This window comes from Struthio camelus, chromosome 3 (genome assembly GCF_040807025.1).
Source record: "Struthio camelus isolate bStrCam1 chromosome 3, bStrCam1.hap1, whole genome shotgun sequence".
In the NCBI taxonomy this organism is placed as follows: domain Eukaryota; kingdom Metazoa; phylum Chordata; class Aves; order Struthioniformes; family Struthionidae; genus Struthio; species Struthio camelus.
Window position 1 is genome coordinate 30,997,191 of NC_090944.1, and position 22,773 is coordinate 31,019,963.

The following is a 22,773-nucleotide window of genomic DNA, read 5'->3' on the forward strand; positions in this document are numbered from 1 at the left end:
TTCTAGGATTTATTTTAACTAGCCATTTTGGAGATCTGAGGCTATCAGATTTACCAAGAGAAAAACAGCTAACACTCCATGCCTGAATCGTTCCCATATTATTCTTGTGTTATCTCAAACTAGACATCCATATAGGTAGATTGGTTTCCTTAAAGATATTCTCAGGGTGAGATTCAGCTCCAAATTTAAATGCCTAAAATATAGGTTATGTAGGTAGCTGTCTAGACTCCCATGGTAGTCAATGGAAAGAGCTGTTCTAACTATCTGACTGATCAAAGCTTGGTTTCTACTTTTAGGTGAAATGAACTGACAGAACTTCAATTATATATTCATTGGCGCTAGCGGGAGCTTGGATACCTTGCTCACATGTAGACACTGCTGTTGAAGAAAGATAAATTTGAATCCCACTCTTAATGATACCACCAAAAAGAAAGCAGGCAGAATTAAACCCTGGTTGCCACTGTACATATGGTTTACCTGTCTCAGCATGATGCAAATTTTAATCATTGTATTGATGAATTGATGATATCAAGTTAAATCAGAGAAATAAATAGGTTTTGTAGTGTCATAGTATTAAGTCTTTATAAGTATCAGTTCAGCTATTTTGTTCTCCTTTGAATTGTCTCCAAGAGTAAAAGAATCAGTTCCAATGACTAGCGCAAGTGATCGTTGGATTTGTAGAATGGTGCTTGCATTCGGCATCCATAATATTACAATCTTCAAACTAATTCTTTTTTTTTCTTATCATGGAAACTCTCATAGCGAAAGTATATATTCACATTAAAATCATAATTGTGCTGTTAAGAGGAATAGTGGCAAATGAACGCAATAATAAAGCAATGAAAATAAGCCAGAGCCTGAAAAAACAGTTTTATTGCAGTAGGCTGGGGGCACTGTGGCTGGGTAACGATAAGTAGTGCAGATCCAAGTCTAGGCAAGAGAGGTGTGTAAGAATTGCCTCTACAGCAAAAACAGCCATTTAGTGAATAATGTACATCATTTCTGCAGCTGAAGGAAAGAGCCTCCCTCTAGAGGTTAATGCAGGGAAATAGTTGTCTGCTTCTAGTTTAGCCTCTGGCTTTAGCTTTGAGTAGTGCCAGGTTAAACCCCATATCTGAGAGTTGCCAGATCTGATAGTAGGAGTCATACGCTGACATTCTTCAATGTAGTAATTGACAAAGCTACAGTGGTTAACTTCTGATTAACGCAAGCCATCTCAAATCTTTATCCCCTGCAGCTGTCACCTCTCTTTACTTTCCTCTTTGTGACCAGTCTTTTTACTTCCCTCCCTTCAGGTCCTCAGTTTTACGAGGGGCTGCATCTCACTCTTCTCTCCTGGTTTAAAGAAGGCATAAGCTTTGCAGAGCTCATGGTCCATGTGTTTGGGCACATCCACAGTGGCTGCTGAATTCTGCTGCCCAGCAATGGGTTTTTAGTGAAATCAGGCTGAATTTGACTGTGAATGTTTAGCAAACCAGAGACATTCATTTCATGCTGGCAGCATTTCTTAAACACATAGAAGCAGGCAGGAATCGTGTATTCTCAAAGGAGCATCATTTAGCATTCGTTTAGCTTCTCCTAACCTTTCTAAGCGGGTATCAGTTGCCAGAGATGGTCTGGTATTTCATCATTTCACTGACATTCCCAAGGAGAGCTCTTATGTTACACGTTAATGTTACATGTGCTCTGCGCCTTAAATACATTTTTCTGGTGTACCTCCAAAACTGTCCCTCCCCCTTAGTTGATGTTGGCTTTCTGCCAACACTTGCCAGCTATATTGTGCGATGGTATTTTGCTGTAAGCTCAGCAGTGGAGAGGTACCATGCAAGTGGAAGACAAAGCTTGAATACTGGATTGTGCAGTGTGCACTACTTTTGACATGGAATGGGGCCTGGAGGCAAGAATTAGACAGGACTTCATCTTTGTAATGCTGGTCAAATCAGTGCTAAGAAAAACAATTAGCTTATTGGCATGAAAAGCCTGTACCATCTCCAACATCTGTTTTGCACTGAGCTAATGAAACGATTGTGGCGTACCAAAGATACTGCCTGCTGAGAAGTACATCCTCTTTCCCTTTTTAAAAATCATACTGTGTAATATAACTGCAAGTCAGCTTTATCCTCAAATCGCTATTTTTTCTATTTAAATCAATGAATTATAGTATGAATCAGGTATGAATTGCATGAATATAATTCATTGCTAATTGCTACTGTGGACACGGTAGTTACTTTGCCTTAATAAGGGGATGGAAGTGTTTCACTTCTGTGTGCTCCACTTTCATCTCCTATTCCTGCTCTTTGCTCAGAAAGTCTTATGTATGAAAATGAAAATGAATGGTGCCAAATCAGGGCAATTTATTAAATAAATGGAATGTAGGGAGATTGGATTCCCTCTGACCAGATTTTTTTAATTGAAAATCAGCCCAAGAAACTGCAAAGTCTTCTGAATAATAACAGGAAATGTTGATTTTTCTCTTTGAGTCCACAGAAGAGTAGAAGAAACCTTATGGCAGAGACTGAATACTCCGGTTGTTATAGTCCTAGCAAAGGTTTCATTCCATTATAACTGCAGTAGTTGCATGTACTGAAGACTAGCAGGGAAATGCTGCACACTGTATTTATCTTTATACGGGAGACTTTACATTGCTTGCCTATGGGCTGTCAGCCCATGTCATTCTTTGTGAAAATGTAAAGATGGAATTGGGGCATGTGGCTTATGATTTGTGGGTTCAATATACCATAAACTCTTCTGATTTCAGCTGGTAAAGTAGGTCTGATTTTATTTAGCAGTTCACACAGAAGATGTGTACTCGGGTGACAAACTACCTCGTTTTCATCTAATGTAGATCTACTTGCAAAGAAATAAACACATCCACAATTTACGTTATTAGCTTTACATGTAGTATTACAAAGTAGTACTTTTTATGCTGAGACAAGCGCCTAATTATTTCACATTAGATTATCTGCATTAGCTTCAGAATAGCAGTTTTACAATGTTTTGTGCTGCAGCTCACAGTGTGTATATGCACTTTTCAGAAATAACTGTCTGCTTTCATTTGTTTGTTTGTTTGTTTTTTAAATGTAATTGTCCTGGCACCTGAGTAGATATTGTTCCACTGTTATAGAAAGACCTTTGTTTCCTGTTCTTTTTCTTGCATTTTAAGGTTTTGCGTCAAGAGTCTTACCTCAGTAAGATGATGCTGAACAGATGTTCCCAAACAGGTTATTGCTGCGGCAGGATGTGCTGCCGCAGCATGTGCACAGTGGCAGCCATTTGGGCGATGCAAGGGTGACACGATTACACAGTTGTGTGGAAGAGTGCAGGTGTGCGCGGTGGCCGCATGCAGCATCTGCACTTTCAGAGGACGCTCCCTGGATAGCTAGAGGGGGGACAGCTCCATTCATGAGTTGTCTGTGTTTGGTGGCAGTTTTACAGGTTCTCAGCAGTCTTTTGTGAAAGGTGCTGAGACTTTGGGGCTTTTTTGCTGTTGTAGCTCGTGATAAAGCTTGGTATGACAGAGCTTGAGGCCCCACGCGTTTCACATGTTAGGTAGTGCATTCACTGTCTTGGATTTTGGAAAGCAAATCTCTCTAGTAAATTCATCTCATTTGAGGTTGTCTTTCCCCCCATGTTCACTTACAACATTGAGCATGTTCTCAGTGCTCAGGAAATTTACCTAATTTGAATAGTTATAAATTATTAAAGCCAAGCACACATTCCTCCTGCCTTCCAATAGGAGAAGTTGTATATCAAGGGATTCAGTGGTAAATATTTTCCCACCTTGACTAATTTTTAGAATCAACAACGGTATTACAGGAAGTTCAAGATTTCTGTGACATCAGCAAATAACCGTGAATGTTATATTTGTTGTTTGTTTCAATCAGGAAAGAAAATCTTTTTTAAGATGCAGCAGTTTAAAAATGGCACAAAAATTTTCTAACAAATTGCTTAGATCACCCAGCTACCATTTTCCAGGCAGTGCTCATAAATACGTTTAATTCATATAACTGTCGAGTGAGCGCATGCATGCACATATTAGGGTAAGCTGGTCAACCACGACCTTCTTGTTGTGCTGTAAGAAGAAATTCTGCCTTCTGGACCCAGCTTGAGTCTGACAGGAGGCCGACTGGTGCCACCAGGGCCACCGGTGTTGCTGCCTGCTCTCCTTAGACAGCAGGGGAACCACAAAGTTCTCATTTATGTTTCTCAGTGTCTGCAGTGATACTTCCAGCTTTTTGGACTCTTGCTTTTGAAACACCTAACTTTTGAAAAAAATCCTGAAAGAAATGAGTACGCTGACAGACCAAATGAGGTCTGTTATTTGTTACAGTCAAGAAAGAAAATCTTCCTTTTAAAATGTTGTAATTTGAAAGGCATTCTGCAAATTCCTAATTATTGGTCCTATGTAGAATCTCAGAACAAATGCTTTTATAGTCAAGAAATAAACTTCTGAAAGAAGAGATCTGGAACAAAATTATTATAAGATCCCAACGTAACTGTGGTGTGTCGGCCTTAAATCTGTAATAGTAAAGTAAATTAGCTTCTTGTAGTGTTCAAGACTGCCAGCTTTAAATCCTATTTTTCATTTTTATAAGACTATGGAGAGAAAAGTTCCACAATGTAATGCTGAGGATGCTATTTTTGCTCTTCAGAAATGTGATCCAAATTTGATACCGGTGATAATGAGATTTTTTGTGCTGGCTAATTTTATAAAATTAAATTAGTGTTTAAAGTTATTTATTTCATTATTTTAATTTCATGTTTGGATTCTCTAGCAGGGCATGCATTTCCAGGTAAAGTGGCAGTTAGATTAGATTGTGTGTCTTTTATACTGACTGAGTTTGTTCAGTTTACTTTTTGGGGTTAAAATTTAATTAGTATGGTTCTCCCAACATTTCCTTACTTATCAAAATTGTGCCATTACTGTAGCATCTTTAATATTAAACAAACCAAGGGGGGAAAAGCATCAATCTAAAATATCAAATCCTAATGAAAATATTTCAAGTTAATTCCCTCTGGCATGTGATTCTCTAAGATTCAAGAAGTATGAGACTGAGTTTCCAGTTCTGTTACTAGAAATATATAGGATACAGGTTTTGAACAGTAAGAGCATAATTTTCAATAAAGAATCAAGTAAGGATGAGATGACAATTATGTTCTCTTAATTCTACTGTACACATCTATCTCTTATGCCACATCAAAATGATCTTTAAAAATAGTGCCCTTGTTGATTAATTGAAAACTTTAATTGTAACTGTAATTCCTTAATAAATTCAAACATTTTTGAGTTGGGAATTTTTAAGCAGCTAAATATGATGCTCACTTATCACATGAATTTCTGTGATTCTATAATAAAAATTTTGGCACAATAAGAATATAAATGAGTGCTCTGTGTAATAAGGTGAATCTCTTCTCTTCCCCAAATGTCTAGATGCTTTCTTGTACTCAAAATTGTCTTTTGAATAATGCTTCAAATGAAAATAAACCAGATGATTGCGAAAAGTAAGACATCATTTAAGTATCCCAAGGAATTTTTAACCAAAATTTGTGATCATATTTATCAATATTACAAAAGTGTTGGAATTTATTATATAATTATATAATTAATCTATTAATACAATAGTCCTCCTTCAATTGTCCTTTGAAACAGCATTCTTTAAAAAGTCTTGGAGAGTAGGTTTATTTGAGGTTTTCCAAATGTTACTGCATTGGGTATTGGTGGTCACTGGTATGCTACAGGAATCTCGGTATAACAAAGGACCAAAGAAAGATTAAAAGTTCATTGTCATGAAAGTTTTTTGTAGTGCTCTCAAAGCCTTTCTGTTCTTAAAGGAACACACCAAAAAGATGTCTGTGTGAGAAGTCAACACACTATATGTGCAGGTTTTACCGTTTCCATCCTAGGGTGGGAGACTCTTACTCCAAGTAGTCCGCATTGTTTTGAGTAGGAGTGCTCATGGAATAATGTATTGCTTAAGATGGCCATCTTGTAAATATGGTCTTTACGATCAGTTTAATATTCTCTGCTGCCAAATATATACATGTATCACCAAGACAGAAATCGAGAAGCAGCATCAGTATATCTTTGATTTTTTTCCCCTCCTTTTATTGAACCTACTTTTATGGTACTAGGTAGTCTTATGGTGTATCTCAGTCTTATTTTGAAATATGGCAGTCTTAAAATAATGATCCTAACTGATACTGACAACAGAGCCTCAGGACTAATATGTGTCGTACAGAATTATAGGAAGGAGAAACCATCTTTATTCTGTATTGAAAATGTCCTGAAGAGACCAAATACGTTCCAGGTCTAAGTATACACAATTTAATTGAATGGCCCGTTGGTTAGTACAGACAGAGATCTCTCTGCGTCTAATTCACTATAAAAGAGATGTATGAGAGTAGCATGTGTAGCTGTGAAGAAGAAAAGCCTGGAAATACGGATCTGGGTTAAATAGTTCTCAATCTGGAGACTCATAGAACGGGACACACCATTCTGCAACTCAGAAATCACCATGTCTCCCTTACTCCTTTATTTGGCAGAGTTGAGACATGCCCTTTTCTGACACATCTGTAGTGTCCTATCTTGCCTAATGTCCTATCAGTAAAATGTCCTGTCTTGTGTCTAGATTTACTTACATTTAATAACTATCATGACTAAAACAGTGCAGATGATTGTATAATTACAGCTGTAACTGTATTAAAGGCCAAAAGGGACACTTAGGTGACAGCAGAAGAGACTGAGGTGTTACTTCTGCCTCTTCAATAGCAAAGAGTTAATTAGATGATATATGTCCAGATGATCTTAGCATATTAACAGATGATTTGGATCTCACATTGAGCAAGCACAAAACAAATTAAATTGAGATTTCTGTTTATCGAATCTTGGGATAAGTAAGTACTCTGTTTCACCCAACCCAGCAAGATTCATTAACAAGACCTCTAAGGGTAAGGCGATCCAGTAGATTTTACTCTGATGCGGTGCCAGTGCTCTGGCACTGCGTGAAACTCTGGCAAAGCATGAAACAGCTCCCTTCCAAAAGTCACGTAACTGCATTAGTGCAATGCTGAGCTGGAACTGGTGCCAGGCCTCTTAACTGGGCACACAGATCAAAATTAGCTCTGCACTGACCTGGCCACATAGTTCCCAGTTCAGAGGTGGTTTGCATCAAGTTCAAACAAAGTGAGCTCACATTAGGGTAAGAAAGACTGCTTGGCAAATTTCAGATTGGGAACAAGTACCTTCCCTATCACCATTGGGCACTAGGTCAGCTCCCCCTGGGTCCTCTCTGTAGATCTCTGATACTTCAGAGATAGATCAGCATATATACACCATTAACAAAATATCTGGCTGATTGTGTGTCAAGATGAAAATAAATTCTTTATAACCCTTGCAGTTGACCAGCTGAAACCCTAAAGTATGAGATTTGATTATAGTCATTGTCTTAATGCAGAGCTGCAAGTGTTATGGGCATGTTGAGAACTTCCCGAAGCTGGATTAAAGCACCTCTTTTACAATGATATCTAATCTCGTCCTAAAGCTCCAAGCGATGGCGAGTCCACCGGCTCCCCTGGTAAGCTATTCCAATATTTAATTTCCCTCAGCACTAGGAAATTGCAATGTTATGGGAAGGTTGAACTTGTCTAACTTCAACTTCCAGTCTTCCTTTTGCAGTGCTTTTCTCAGTAAGACTGAAAAGTGTCCCTTTTTCATATATGTCTTCTGAATAAGTCTCTAATGGAAGATTGATTTTCATTGACCTGTTGAAAAGCTGTATGCCCAGAAGTTTGCACTTTTTTCCAGCTATGCCATCTGGCCTAATGAAGTTATCGCCTTGGCCTGCAAACCTTGCATCTTCCATATCTTTAGACTATCACAATTACAACAGCATTACTACTACTCAGCACTTATATATAGCAATCAAGTCATCTCACAACTTTTGTTCTGATAATTTGGATATGTTGTACTCTTTAAGACTAATTTTGTAAGGTTGGTTTTCTAACTGCTGAATCTCTGGCTGTCATATGAACTCTGTCTATTATTTCCAAGCCTATGAGAACTAGAGATAATGTTCACATAGAAATTTTGAAAATGCTGTGTATAGAAGCAAAATCATTCCTTACGTGTACTTAATACCTTCTTAGGCATCTAACTTCAGGTTACTGCTATTGCAAACAGGGAGGAGGAATTGCCAGCATGTGTCTCTAGGGAGCAGAAGGAATAAATGTCAGAAACTTCAAAGCATGTAAGGGTATGAAATTTCCTCCAAATTTTTGGGATCCTGCTGAATGGGGTCACTGCAACAGGAAAGTTAGTGCTGGCAACCAACTATAACAGAAAGCTTTTCCTCAGTGCTGTCATCTAACTACTCTTATTTACTTAGGTACTCTATATTCCTTCTAAATCCTGTAAATGCCTTTATGGCAGAACCTGAGAGATCTGATTTCCAGGATTGTGTTTTTCTATCTGATTAATAAATGTGCAACAAAACTGGCCAGATCATAATGACCTGTGCTTTTCTATAGATATTTGCTTCCCAGGAGAGAATCTCCCATGCTGTAGGTCCAACCTATGGCTTTTGTTTCCAGATGTTCCCAGCTTTCTGTTTGTCTGCTTTAAAACACTTTTTGACAAACTGTGACTAATTAACAAGAAGATTCCTATTTTCTGTGACGGTAGCTTGTCCAAAGCAATTATTTGCTTTCCTTATGACATTTTTTTCCTGAGCAGTGTGAAAGACAGTCTTGGACTCTAGCCCTCAGTTGAAGGATAAATTATGTATTTTGTATTAAAGTCTTTGGATAAATGCATACACTGCAGTGGATATGAAGGCCAAACTGAAGGATCCCTGACTCTCAGCGGGTATCTATAGGAGTCAACTGCTTAACTCATGTTCTCTCACTGGGAGCATAGCTCTTGCATTTCTTCTCTGTGCCATGATCCAGTTCCTTAGAAGGGAGAACAGCTCCATCCCAGGTACCCTTGCAGACTGAGGCAATAGTAAGTTCCAAAGAGAAGTTGAGGAGGCCTACCCATTTTCTTGGCAAGTGCTTTACACACACAGTTATTAAAAAAAAGGAACAAAGAACAAAAAAACCCAGCTGTTTTCCCAGAATTCCCAGTTGTGATGCAGTTTCACCTCCATTAGCTTTTTTGTACTCAGATGTGAATTTAGCAGTTGGAATTGCAAAGGCAGCAAGGTACTTACTATTGCTACATTGAGTTATGCCCCTGTTCAAACACATCCCAATACTTACTGTCTTGTGTTGCCTCGTTTAAGAGGTCAAGAATGTGCATTTAATGCACTGGAGCTCCACAGACATATTTAGAGTGAAGTTTATATCAGCTCTCTGAGTTTCTTCCATTGGCTGTGAAGGGAGCCTGCAAATTCCTGTTCTGGATCACATATGCACTAATTCAGTGCCACCTGAGTTAGGAATCTGCACTGACAGTCCAAATGCACCTTCTATCTCTCTGCTGTACTTTCTTTTAATCCTATTTTAGCGTCAGCTCTGAAATAGCTTCTCCTTTCCTTATGAGCGCCCCAAAATAAGGTGTTCAAATTCTTTTCACAAGATCCACAGACTTTTTCTTCTTTGCGTTAATGACGAACACTGTTTTGTTACAGTTTATCTAACTAAGCTTAAAACTGTATGAAATATCTCCAGGATAAAGTTATGGGTTCATTCAGAACTTTAACTGTTCTTCGATGTGAACAACATAATTCTAGCCTTCAACTTCAAAATGTTTATTTTTTATTTCTGAAAATCATGGTCATGATCATGGTCATTTCCCAAGTCAAGGTCTTGGGAAAAGAAGCCATATTAAGTACTGTCAGTGGACCTAAATAATCTGCGGGTAAAGCTAAGTGGAATTTGCATTCTCAAGGCTTCATGTAGTAAGTAGCTCAAGTTACAGTAGGAATTTGGCACATGCAGTCCTGTGGGAGGTATTGAGAGAAAGAGGGTCTCAAATGCCGATGAAGAGTAAACTCTTAATGAACATTCTAATTCCTGGGTATATCTAATCAAGGTGGTGGTTGGTGACCTGCTCATTTTCCAGAAGAAGCAGCGCTTTGTCCATATAATAAGTATTAATACACAGGCTGGTTAATCATTCACTGTACTGTGCACATTCCTATTTACAGATCTCCTAAGTTTAGAAGTCAAATAGATATCTTATTCATTACACCAGTGCTAGGGCTTTGTGGCTGAAATCACAGTTTATTTGAAAGTGTCCGCTCTGCCATATTATTTGCAGTTACAGTAGCATTTAGTCAGGAGCAGCAGTAAGTCTTGTCTTGTTTATCCTTTTTCTCTGCATTTGCCTCAAGCATGTTTAGCATTGAGTAGAATATTAACAAAGAATGGATGTTTTAGAACAAATAACATTGAATAGAATTTGGTCCAAGATTAACAACAACAAAATATCAAAGTTCAGTGTTATTTGATTAGAGGTGACAGATTTGTAAAGAATACATTTGGAGAAATTATTATTTTACAGATGCTTATGGCTAGCTAGCCTCCTGATTTTTTACAAGGAATGAAGTTTTTCTAACCTTTCTACTGAAGTTTAGTATCATTCTTTTTTAGTTAGATCAGGCTCAAAAAGATCAAAATATTTCAATTTAGGTTGAGTACAGTCTTGATAAAAAACATCAAATGAAAGCCATCAGGCCATAGGGGGATGAACTACGATGACGTAGTAAACAGAAGGAAAATATTGGCACTCACAGTTGAGTTTCCCTCGTGCTTCCTGTTCTGCAAAATTCAATAGACAGGGTCGCAAACAAGAAACAAGTGTTCTTTCATCTATTACACTTTATCGGGCACAGGTCTTATCTGGCTTCTGTTTTAATAATAATTTTATAGTTCTATTAATTCCTTATACATCCATGTTTGCTCCTTCACTTTTTTGCCTCAACTGAAAACTGTGAGGAGAAAGCTTTTGTTTCCACTATACTCCTGTGACCTTCAGGGTCTTAAGTAGAATTTAGCAGTGCATAGTTCTTCTGTTTAAAATAGCAGGCTGCTGGATAAACCTTCAGGTGGAAAACCAAGAATTCCATATCAAAATGAAAAGTCTGATAGGTGAATTTGCACTGGGAAGGGAAAGATAAAAAATTAGTTTCAAAATGAATGAAATTTATTTTGTGGAAATTTTTGTTATTTCTAAGCTCTTTCAGGCTCCTGATCCCAAACAGCTCATGAGTTTCCCAGCGGGGCTGCTCTATAGCCATGCTTTTATTGGCACTTGAGCACTGCGGATTGCACATCAGAGGGAAGCCTTCGCTGGGGCTAGGATGCAGGCAGGGTGCGCAGGGAAGTGAGGGTGTGCTGCGCCCCTCGCTGTGTTGCCCCAGAGTGCAGACGCAGTCATGGGAGTAGCAAAGAGAGGAGAAGAGACAAAAATAGTTAATTATGCAGGAACCATACAATGACATGGAATTCATTCCAATACTTAAAATATTGATTTCTGTATTCTCAATTTTAGCTGTTTATTTTCCATGTAAATACATGCAAAAAAAAAAAAGGAGAATTAAAGGGTATTAAAGTTTCCTGGAAATAAGGTAGTTTCAGACTTAACAGGAGCTAAGTCCTTTGAAATGAGGAGTTTCACAGAGGCATATGAAGCTGATCTTTTCCACATGGATTTTTTAGGATTACTTGGTTTCATTGCTTTGGTTCTTCACTATGTTTTATATTTATTGGACAAGAACTGTTGTAAACAGCCATTGGTATAGATGTACAGATAACTACATTTCATTTCTTAAATATTTGTATAACATTCTTCTGGATGAGTTCTTGATCATGTTTAACGTCAAGTTAAGGATTTAATTTTTAGTTGTGTTTTTAATTCATTCTTTTTTTGATATTTTATTAATTATTGTTGTTAAGTGTTTTGGGGTACTTCATGCTAAGGGTACAGGATGAATCAGAATTAAAAGGAAATAAAATGAACAAAAAACCAACAACAACAAAAGATTTGGACTTTAACTACCAGTTATGATAGAGTTACATGATATGTCTTTGATTTACAGATATATGAATTCACGACTTGTTTCTTTTTTTAATTAAACATCTTCTCCCTAGAAAAATATGAAGCATAATTATTTGAGAGCTGCAAGGGCAACAGTAATTATGATATTGGGCTTGTCAGATTATCCCGAACATTCTATTAAGGCAGTGATTTTCCTACACTGTCATTCAACCACTCTTGCTCTACATTTAGCCTGTGATGCTGCTCGAAATTGTTGTGAACCTATTACACTGCAGAACATCTTAAATAGCCCGAGCACTTCATAATTTGGGGAAAAACAGGTCAAATGAAGACTCTGAAATGTTAAAATCTTCTAAAAAATATATATTCAAATGTGTTAAACTAATTCTATACTCCGCAAGAACTCATATGAAGAAAGATATTAAATTGGAATTATAGCCGAAGGCAAATCCTTAAGGAGGATAATTTAGACTATGAATTGAAAAGTGGACAACCATGTTGGCTCAAGGCATAAATTTGACATTAATCTGCCAAAGTGTAGAGTTTTTATAGATTCTGACGTATCTATGAAGTATTGTGTATAATTACTGAACTTTCCATTGTAGTTACTATTAAAACCTGTCTTCTAATTTTGCACTGGAACCTACATTTCTTAGAAAAGAAACTGACTGTTTTCTCTAGTATGCTATCAGGAAGTAAGAAGAATGGTCTTAAAGTTGAGACAGAAGTCTGACAATCAGAAGTTAAAGCCTGACTTCTTGTGATACTTGGCTCCTTGCTTAAAACCGCTCTCCTTTAATTTCCTCATTTTAATAACACAGATGAAATGTAGCCTTTTTTGCAGCTAAATTTGTAAAATGTTTTGAAATTTTCAGATGGTAGCTGCTTAAAACAGACAAGTATGGAATATTGCATTGACAATGTTTCTAATTAACTGCAATTACATACTGCTCAACACTACTCTTTAGTTCCATGTTTAAGCCAGCTTGTAGCAGCTGAAGGTTATACCTACAATATTTTACAAAATGAATAGTTCATATTCATACTTTTTTATTCTGTATGTCCATTTTCCAGGACACAATATGAATTGTGATTATGACCCTCTATGGCCGATTAAGTGATTAAGCAAAGACTCTTTATGAATTTTTGATTGTTTGTGTAGACAGCTAGGTACATTTTAAAATAATAGTACCGTATAGTTGTTCCACTTGATTTTTTGAAGTTTACTTACTCAAAGATTACGTTACAAAAAATAATATTTTTTAAATTTGTAAGTTTATTTTTCACATTTATATTTATTTAAGACCTTGGATTTTTTACTTCTCTTATAGTTATCAATCTCAGCTTTAGGTTACCAAAGCTATGTCAAGGGCAAGAGATGTTCAGTTGCCAGAAACCAACAAAATCTGTACGTAAGTTTAGTGTACTGATTAGATCAAGAGTCAGATATTTCATTCCTCTTACAAGATGTTTAACAAGAATAAATCATACTGCTGTCATACTTATTGTTCTGAAATTATTAAATCAGACTACTCAAAGTTAAAATGTTGTGCACTGTCTTTGCTATTTCAAAAATGGCTTAACGATATACTTTACTTTGAGGTTTTTTTTCAGTTTCAGATAGTTCTAGAAATGTTTCCTAATCCTGATTGCAGTCCAATAAGTGATCAGGAGGATCAGAGATACAAAAGCTATAAATTTTTCCACTGCTTTGTTTTCCTCTGACTAAACATGGTTGTGATTCCTATAACCAGAAATTTTGGATGTGGTAGTGTGAGACTTGCCTATCAAGATCAGTGACTTGTGTGTGTGTGTGTGTGTCTGATTTTAATGCAAGACTAGGCACTGCTAATTAATATAGAGATGGCTTTTTTCCAGTCTTGGAGGTTAACACTTCATCAATTTTTGCAGAACCAAGATATTTACTATTTTATCCATTTTGATAGGCACAATCAACCTGTCTGGTGGCTCAGGACCTTGAAATTGCTGTGTTGAAATTTATGAGAGGGGATTGAAGAATTTGTACCATAAGACAATAAAGTGCTAATGCACTATTTAAGCAGCATAACCCAGTGCTCATTTGTTGTGTGTGTATGTTCAACTGCATGAGAAAAAATACTCTTGTAATAATGGCCATGGTAGGTGTAATGCTTTTTTTGTATCAGCTGAACACTTCAGGCTTCATCAAAGTCCTAGATCGTACATACTTAGGTAATATGAATGAAATAATAGGCAAGTTCTGTATATCTGTTTCAACAGATGTAGAAATAAGTACAGGATTATTCCTGTGTGTCATAGCATCATTGTCTGGAAGCAGGTACACACTGCATTGCTCTTGGAAAAAACAACTAGCTGCCATGGTTTCTTTTAAATGTTTTTTTTTGCTGAAGTTTGTAAGTGGCATATATTACATCTCACACATTCATCCTTGAATTGCCAGTGTCAAATCTGCACGTTACCTACCAACAGGACAGTGGATCATTCTCCAGCACCACAGCTGCTTTTCCAGAAGTCCCAGTTCCTGTCTTTGGTGCGCTGCTCAACTCAGCAAAATGACAAAATAAATTCAAAGTCAGACAAATTCTCTGCATCCTAATATCACGTGTAATTAATTCACAGCCATTTAACAGATCGGTGCTTTTACCTTCCACATATTTGGGCAGGAAGGAGGATTCGAGGAGAGGTAAGTGCCTTGAGGTACTTGTCAGGGGCTCAGAACAGGAAAACTTCAGGGATCAAGTCAGCACTTCATTAAGAGTGTATCACAGAATCACAGAACGGTTGAGGTTGGAAGGGATCTCTGCAGATCATCTAGTCCAACCTCCCTGCTCAAGCAGGGTCCTCTAGAGCATATTTCCCAGGATCGTGTCCAGATGGGTTTTGAATATCTCCAGGGAAGGAGACTCCACTACCTCTCTGGGCAGCCTGTGCCCGTGTTCTACCACTTTCACAGCAAAGAAGCTTTTCCTCAGGTTCCGATGGAACTGCCTGTGGTTCGGTTTGGGCCCATTGCCTCTCGTCCTGTCGCTGGGCACCACGGAGAAGAGCCGGGCCCAATCGTCCTCTTGACACCCTCCCTTCAGATACTTGGACACATTGATGAGATCCCCTCTCAATCTTCTCTTCTCCAGGCTGAACAGGCCCAGCTCTCGCAGCCTTTCTTCATAGGAGAGATGCTCCAGTCCCCTCATCATCTTTGGAGCCCTCCGCTGGACTCTCTCCAGGAGTGCCATGTCTCTCTTGTCCTGGGGAGCCCAGAACTGGACACAGTACTCCAGACGAGGCCTCCCCAGGGCTGAGGAGAGGGGCAGGATCACCTCCCTCCACCTGCTGGCAACACTCTGACTAATGCACCCCAGGACACCAGTGGCCTTCCTGGCCACAAGGGCGCATTGCTGCCTCATGGTGAACTTGTTGTCCACCAGGACTGCCAGGGCCTTCTCGGCAGAGCTGCTTTCCAGCAGGTCAACCCCCAGCCTGTCCTGGTGCCTGGGGTTATTCCTGCCTAGGTGCAGGACCTTGCACTTGCCTTTGTTGAACTTCAGCAGGTTCCTCTCTGCCCACCTCTCCAGCCTCTCCAGGTCCCTCTGAAGGGCAGCACAGCCTTCTGGTGTCAGCCACTCCTCTCAGTTTAGTATCATCAGCAAACCTGCTGAAAGTGCACTCTGTGCCTTCATCCAGGTCATTGATGAATAAGTGGAACAAGCCTGGACCCAGTACACTGACCTCTGGGAGACAGCGTTAGCTACAGGTGAGCATCAAATACAGTGGGCAGTGCAGCTTGCTTCTCAAAGCACTAGTTACCCATGAAGAGTGGTGATTCACCTACTGACATCGATTAACATCTCTCCTCCAGAAGGAATTCTTCTAACATCAGTGAAAAAATAGTACGAGATACCATTCTTTGCAAGGAAAGGATTGCAGACTGGCAATCCTAAACTTCCAGCAAATAGGTGCTCCCCTGTCAGTCTTTCCATTTAGACCGTAGCTACCAAAGTGTAAAATTTCAGTGAAACTAGTGTGAGAATATCAGTTCTGGTATCTCTTTTAAGTCGTCTTTCAAAACTTTTTCACAGATGCTTTTTTGTGATTGTTGAAAACTCTAGAGCCAGATGTTTTCAAAAGTACTTGAAAGTGATTCAGATTAATAACAAGATTAACAGAAGGCTGAGAAAGCAAAGATTTATGGCTATGGGAGTGTGTCAGCAGTGTGTTAAGTTAGTAACTGTGTAGGCTCAGTACAACAAACTTAACAGGTGCCACAGATATGTTGTGCTGACTCTCTGCGCCAAAGCTGATCTTATTCTGGTAACTGAGGGGAGGAAAGGAATTTGTCAGTAATGTAGATGCTTCTGCACATCCTAGAAAAAGTCAGACTGACATAGAGGTGGGCCACCTTCAGGTGCCTTTTGCTGGATCTCCTGCATCGTCAAGAGAGAGAAATTAGTATACGATAGGTTGAGGATGGTAGAAAATCCCGTGAAACACAGGTGAGAAGAGAAAGAAGCCTTTTACCAGCCTGCATCTGCAGTGAAAGCTATCCAAACCTCAAGATATTTCCAATGTTTTGTCTGTTTACCATGTCAGATTCTTAGAAAAATTACTTTTGCATTTATAAACTGCAACAACAATGCAGTCCCTAGAATTGAAAGCATCTATGCTAGCTAAAATATGTTGCCTGTTGCTATGGGAACTGTAGCTCACAAATTTTTATATAAGCACTTGAGATAGAATTTTCATGACATCTTATTCTAATAGAACAATATTAATACTTTGCCCAGCATTAGGTTTTTGCTTTATTTAATAACAGCATTGGGCAGTAATCCCCAAGAGCAAATGCTGAGATAACAGATCATTTCATAGAAATATCTTTCATAATCATTAACTAAGCAGTTTGCAAATAGTAACATAATCAGGGCGACATCACCCTTAAATTTGATTTATATCCCCACTGCTGATGGTTTAAATACGTGTAGTTACAGAAAAATGACATTCAGGCTAAGCAAATATTACTTATTCTGAATGTTGCAATTAAGACTCTACCTACCTCCTTTCTGCATCCCCTTTACATCATTTTTCTGCTAAAAGGTGCAGAGGTAACCAAAAAGAATCAGGTAAAATAGGCTTAGGAATTTTAGCCCAAGCCCTTATGAGTTTTAACCAAAACCTAATTTCATATTATATCCTATAAAATATTCTTACTGAATCCAGCCAAAAAAGTAACATTTGGTTTTTTTTCCCTTCAGAGAATTACCAGCATTCTTGTAACACACTTTCCACGTCACGCAAGATGCACCCTCTGCAACCTCGTTCATTTCTTATTCAATAAAAAGTACTATATTTGTCTTAAATATAGAAATTGGAATTTGAAACTCAGATTTTTTTCCCCATGACATTGTTTTATGAAATTATATAGTCACTAAATAAACAAAGATTTATCTATCTGCAAGAGACCAGAAATAAGTCAAGCAAAAGATATTTTCTCTGGAAAACTGTATTTATATTTCAGCATGTAGTCCAAGTAAAATAGATAAATATTATGAGAAGAAAGCAATTATTTATGATTAAAGAGATGCATTCACTAATATATTTAAGCTATAAATATAGGAAGCATTTTTCCCTTAAAAAGGATACAATTTTTCATTCATCTCGTAATGTAGAATAGCCCTGTTAAACAGAGTAGTTCTCTTCTTTAAACTCTTCCACTCCCATTTGCCATGATAATGTGGCTTGTAGGTTCAGATGTGTTGTTTTTGTCTCAAAGAAATCCCAGAACAAATCCTTTCCTTGGACAAAGTGAGCTATCCACTGATTCAAGACTTATGAAGCATTTTGTGGGTCATTGTTGGGATCTGTCCTAATGTGCTCTGCTAATATCAATAGAAAAAGTAAGTAGTAATAAGACTATATTTCCTCTCTCTCTTGGACCAAGCCTTGCTTTCCTGCTTGTAGGTGCAATTCTGCAGTCCCTTCTGTGGTAGGACTGAGCCTGCCACCCCTCTTGTACCGACCTGCTCTGAATGCCAAGCGTAGAGGGTTAGTGGACCCTTCTGTCCAGTGTCTGCCACTGCGCCCACACCAGCGAACTGGATGAGGCCAGGCTGTGACCCCTCACTGCCAGGTGGCCGTCCACACATTTACGACTCTGGCACACTTCTGCTGCCTGTGCCTGGGTGTACTTCAAGGGCTAAGGCAGGCCAGGCACCTTTCCCGAGAGGCAGTTTGGATGCAGGCACCTCATTTGAGGAGATTCAAGAGAGGGGTGAAGTGATTTCAGCTGCACGAGCAAGAGCTGTGTTGTGCCAGCCTGCCTCAAAGCCAGTGAGATGTCTCTGGACTGTTTTATTTACAAGTATAAACAGTGCCTGTACTGACATTCCTAAGCAACAGTCTGTATTTGTAGTGACATATTCTCTTGTTCTGTCTGTTGTGGTTGTTTCCTCTGTGGCCATCAGATGGTTGAGTTTTCCCTTTTTGAGCCTGCACAAAACCGTGGGGCCATTTTTCCTCTGGTAAACATTATTGTAGCTCCTTTGAAGTTAATTGAGCTATGGCACTGCAGCAGCTGAGAAACTGATACACCGCACTGCTGAGTCTCTCCCACATGCACAGCGTTGACAACCCTATTCAGCCTCGCTCTCTAATGCCTGTAGAGCTTCCTGGAGATACATTCATGAGCTACCTCAGAATAATCTGCTCTTAACAAAAAAAATGCTTAAAAGCCCTTCCTGTACCATCTCATAAACAATATTCCTTCTATGATCCGATTCCTTTGTGTTAAGTAAGTTCTCTCATCAGGAATTTTTCTGCAACTGCATCTATTTTCCAGTCTTTTCTGAAACCTTTATTTTCTGTCTGATTTTTCTCAAGTATCCTCTGGTATCGTTTAAGATAAGGAAATAACTTAATTATTAAAAAAAAAAGTTATTGTTGCTCCATTTAAGTCAATGGCACAACTCCCAGGTAAGGATTTGCTGGGTGTACTAGCTAGCTATTGCCAAGGTGGATTATAGCTGTGTTTATTGATCGTCGCGCCTTTTAATGCCATTAGTGAACTTCATGCTTTGGATAGATGTCAAATTATTCAGTCCTCACAAGCTGTGAAAAGTTACGTAAAGTGTGTTCTCGTTTTTATATTTAAGATTTGAGCTTGTGTCTGTGTTTTCTCAACCTCTCCTTCCGTATTTCAGTGCTCAGTCTTTAAAATATTACATGCAGTAGGTGTCTTCTGCAAACCTCTCCAGCACAATATGTTAAGCAATAGGAAGCACATGTACAATAAGAATTATGGAGATGATAATGTGAATGATTAAAGGGTGTTTTCTTATGTCTTTGAAGGCATCTTTTTTATTCATTGAGAAAAGGTACGTTTTGTAAACAGGAACTTTCCCAAATGGAAAACAAAATCTTACTTTATTTGGACAAGAATTATGTGATATAGCAAAATAATTTTCTTGCAATGAAATAATGCTAAAATATTTGGGAGTTTTTTATAATTATGTAGCTGAAGTCCAATCTATTTTTTCCATCAACGCTGGCTGTGCAAAAAGAAAGCTAGGTAAGGTATTGCATATGTTAGGACAAGATTCTTGCATAAACTACTGCTATCTGAAACTGTTCTGTTGGTAGCCAGTGTATTCTAAAACTTTCTAAAAAGTAGGAAAAATAGAAGCTTTTTGAATTTACACAGGATGCTTACCAGCCTTAGTAGAAGTTCCTTTTGGATTCTTGTGGCAACTCTTATTGTTCTCAAATACCGATAGTTAGTTCAATTAATTAATCCCTATATATTTTGCTTAAGGTTTGCCTGTGTTTTCATCACCATGCCTTGGAACGGAAGTAAGCGTGAGCATAGTTGGGGGAATTCACAGTGCCCAACTTGGAGCAGCTAATTCCTCTGTGCAAGCTGGTTGCCTTATATTAGTCAGAGGAGAAATGCAGCCTGTGGCAGTGCTGTGGCTGCTGGAAGCTCTCACTGCTGAGTTTCCAGGTCTGGATGGGAGCCTCAGCCCCAACACACAGGTGTGTGGCTGTGAGAGTTGGGAGAGCATCGGCCTTCGTCCCGTCGGTGGCCCAGCCGCCAGCTGCACCATTCAGCTACAAGGAAGCCCAAGCGGGCTCCGAGCAGGTATGGACCTGGTTGCTTCATGGGCTGAGTCTCCGGACGTGTGTCAGATCACAGTTCAAAGTGGGGTCCATAGCCCCTTTGGGTGCCGTTGCGTACACCTTCCCTTTCTGCGTTGGCATCCTTGCACGTACGAGTCACCATCCGGAGGTGTTCAGGTGAGCAATACTCAGAATAGGTACTACAGAGTGTTCTTAGTAACTGCAATCTAGAATTGAAGTTGCTTGCAACTTCACATATTTTTTCCTAAGAAATGATTTTAATTCTTGATGAAACATCCTAGACAGCTACTCAGTTTGCCAAGTGAAGGTCAACATGGTCTGTGCTAAAAGTAACAAGCTGAAGGGGCAAGAAATCCATGGGCATGGGGAAGGCAGGGCTGTAGGTGTCTCCTGCCAGTATTCAAAGGAGGCGTGTGCTGTCAGGTCACGCAGAAAAACCTCGGTTTGGAAGAGGAGACAGTAGGGAAGTCCTCTGATTCCAAGTAGGGTGACTAGTGCGTCTGCTGCATATAAGCATCGCACACTAGCGTAATTGTTTGAAGGACTGTTTTTCCTTATCAGAGATACGGAACAAAAAGTGTCGAAATATTGAATTTGTTGATCAGAAGTAATCTTTGACTTTGCTTTTAGAAAAAGAAAGATTCATTTGGGATTTAATGAGATGTTTCTGTTCGTTCTTGTTAAGGAATTTCACGCGCGCTGTTGGAACTTTGACATAGTTTTGTTGTATATTAAGTAAGTATCTGATTCTACATTTGAATTTCTAAGGTGATATTCCTCTCACCTGACTCTAAGTGTTTACGTTGTAGGTGTCTATGCTAAAGCTAGTTACCCTAGCCTCACTTTACAGTAAATGGAGAGAAACAGGCACTTTCAGGATGTGATTCATCTGACCTGTTTTAGATGTCTGTTTTAGGATTAGATGAATAGCACCTTAAAAATACTTTATCTCCACATTGACTATATATGGACTCAAGACTGTTTGCTCAAATTCATTTAGGCAGATGAATCTTGCTTTTGTTGAGTCGAATAATCATACAAGAAAAATTTAGGAAATGATTTTTAAAGTACTTGAAAACATGCCGATATTTTGGTAGAATTCTAGTCAAGTAGCATAAACCTCTTTATTGTAGTTTTAGTGAATGATAATCACAATGATTTTTCCATCAGCTACTGAACTGGTACTATATTAAGTTTATAGGCAAGTCTTAATGAATCTGGCTAATTCATGTGCAGGATAACCTGCACAAAACAACAAATTGTTATTGAGACAAATAGAAATACTGTAGTCTAATTTCCTATGAATTTGTTGTCTTTATCTTAATTTCCATCCCCCTTCCCACGTAATAGCCTACAGAGTAGCAACGCTGTTGCTAACCTGGGCCTGCACAAGTATTGTCTGGCTGATACGTGTGTGCCGACCAGGCGGCTGCTGGCTGACAGCTCTGCTCTCATGGCTGGGTTCTGCCTCACTAACGACGCTAATTTGCCTTTCTCTGCTTTTCCCATTTTCTAGTTTTCACAAATTATTTCTGGGAATTCTGTTTGTCGTTTAAATAGTCCCTTCAGTTCACAGTTAGTGGATGGGAAAGTGCCAACTGCCAGGCAAGTGGATAGCCCCATTGCATAAGTCAGCTCTTCTTAATAACATAATACTAGAAGTACAGATAAGACATATATAAATAAGACTACAAGTTAAAGTGCAGTGCACACAGTACCAATAATGCTGTGGAATATGAAGCACAGATAGCCCTAAATTAACATTTGCTTGATTGGTAAATCTACCTAACACAGTGCCACCAGTATGCATCTGTACCATGTAGAGGCTAGATAACTTTTTGACTGAGTCTACAGCATAGCAAGTCCTCAGCTGGAATAACCTACCCATTGCTAAGTGAGCATCTAGTATTCAAAATGTCGTCATGAAGACACGTCACCAGTGAAGGAAGCTGGGGTACAAACAGTATTGTTGTTGAGCACCAGAAACACCGGAGTCGTGGGAGGAAAAGCTCACTTTGATGCAGTGCCACGCCAGGCTTGCGCAACTTGAGACTAACCGTGACAGACATTGCCGCCTGTCCAGAGCAGCAGAGGGACCTTGCCTCTGTTACCCTCTGCTCCAGGCACTTCGAGGCAATTCCTAACCACTCTATGCTGAGTTTAGCTAGTTGAGCAGGCAGCTGGACTTTTCTCCAGTGAACATCTCATTGGGCTTTTCCCAGCTGCTTCATGCTTTTTATGATCTTTGTGCACAATAAATTTTAGCTGACCGGATATTTGTGTCTTTCCAGTGCAACAAATTTGGCAAGTCCTTGGAGGGATAAACAGGCATAGCACTATTAAAATGAAGTAAGTTGGGTCAACTTAAGGTGGATGAGGTTCGCTCTCTCACTGTAATTCATCTTTGTGATCTATATCTGTATTTTTAGTCATGCATAAATTCACTCTGCTCAGGCTCTGAGCTGGTCATTCATGAGCAAGTTGCAGGCCAAAACCCATGTAGCCATAATTAGTGTGATACAGTAAGGAGCTAATAAAGTCCTGCTGAGAACTGAGATGAAGCTCAGTGCTGTGCTAATGACAACTTACATGGCTATTGCATAGAAGCTGGCTCACGTGTAATCATCAGAGCCTGTCTTTTTGTG

General features: G+C 38.9%; 1 protein-coding gene across 15 annotated transcripts in view; it reads left to right on the top strand.

Annotated features, from left to right (window-relative positions):
- DLGAP2 (DLG associated protein 2) overlaps nt 1-22,773 on the top strand; it is a 465,625-nt gene that overhangs the window by 292,558 nt on the left and 150,294 nt on the right. For 5 of the 15 annotated variants that reach the window (XM_009677459.2, XM_009677458.2, XM_009677460.2 and 2 more), the window contains exon 3: nt 7,455-7,574. The exons of the other annotated variants lie outside the window; for them this stretch is intronic. The gene's annotated coding sequence lies outside the window, so the exon portion shown is untranslated. The remainder of the gene's footprint in view (nt 1-7,454; nt 7,575-22,773) is intronic. 15 annotated transcript variants of the gene reach the window in all.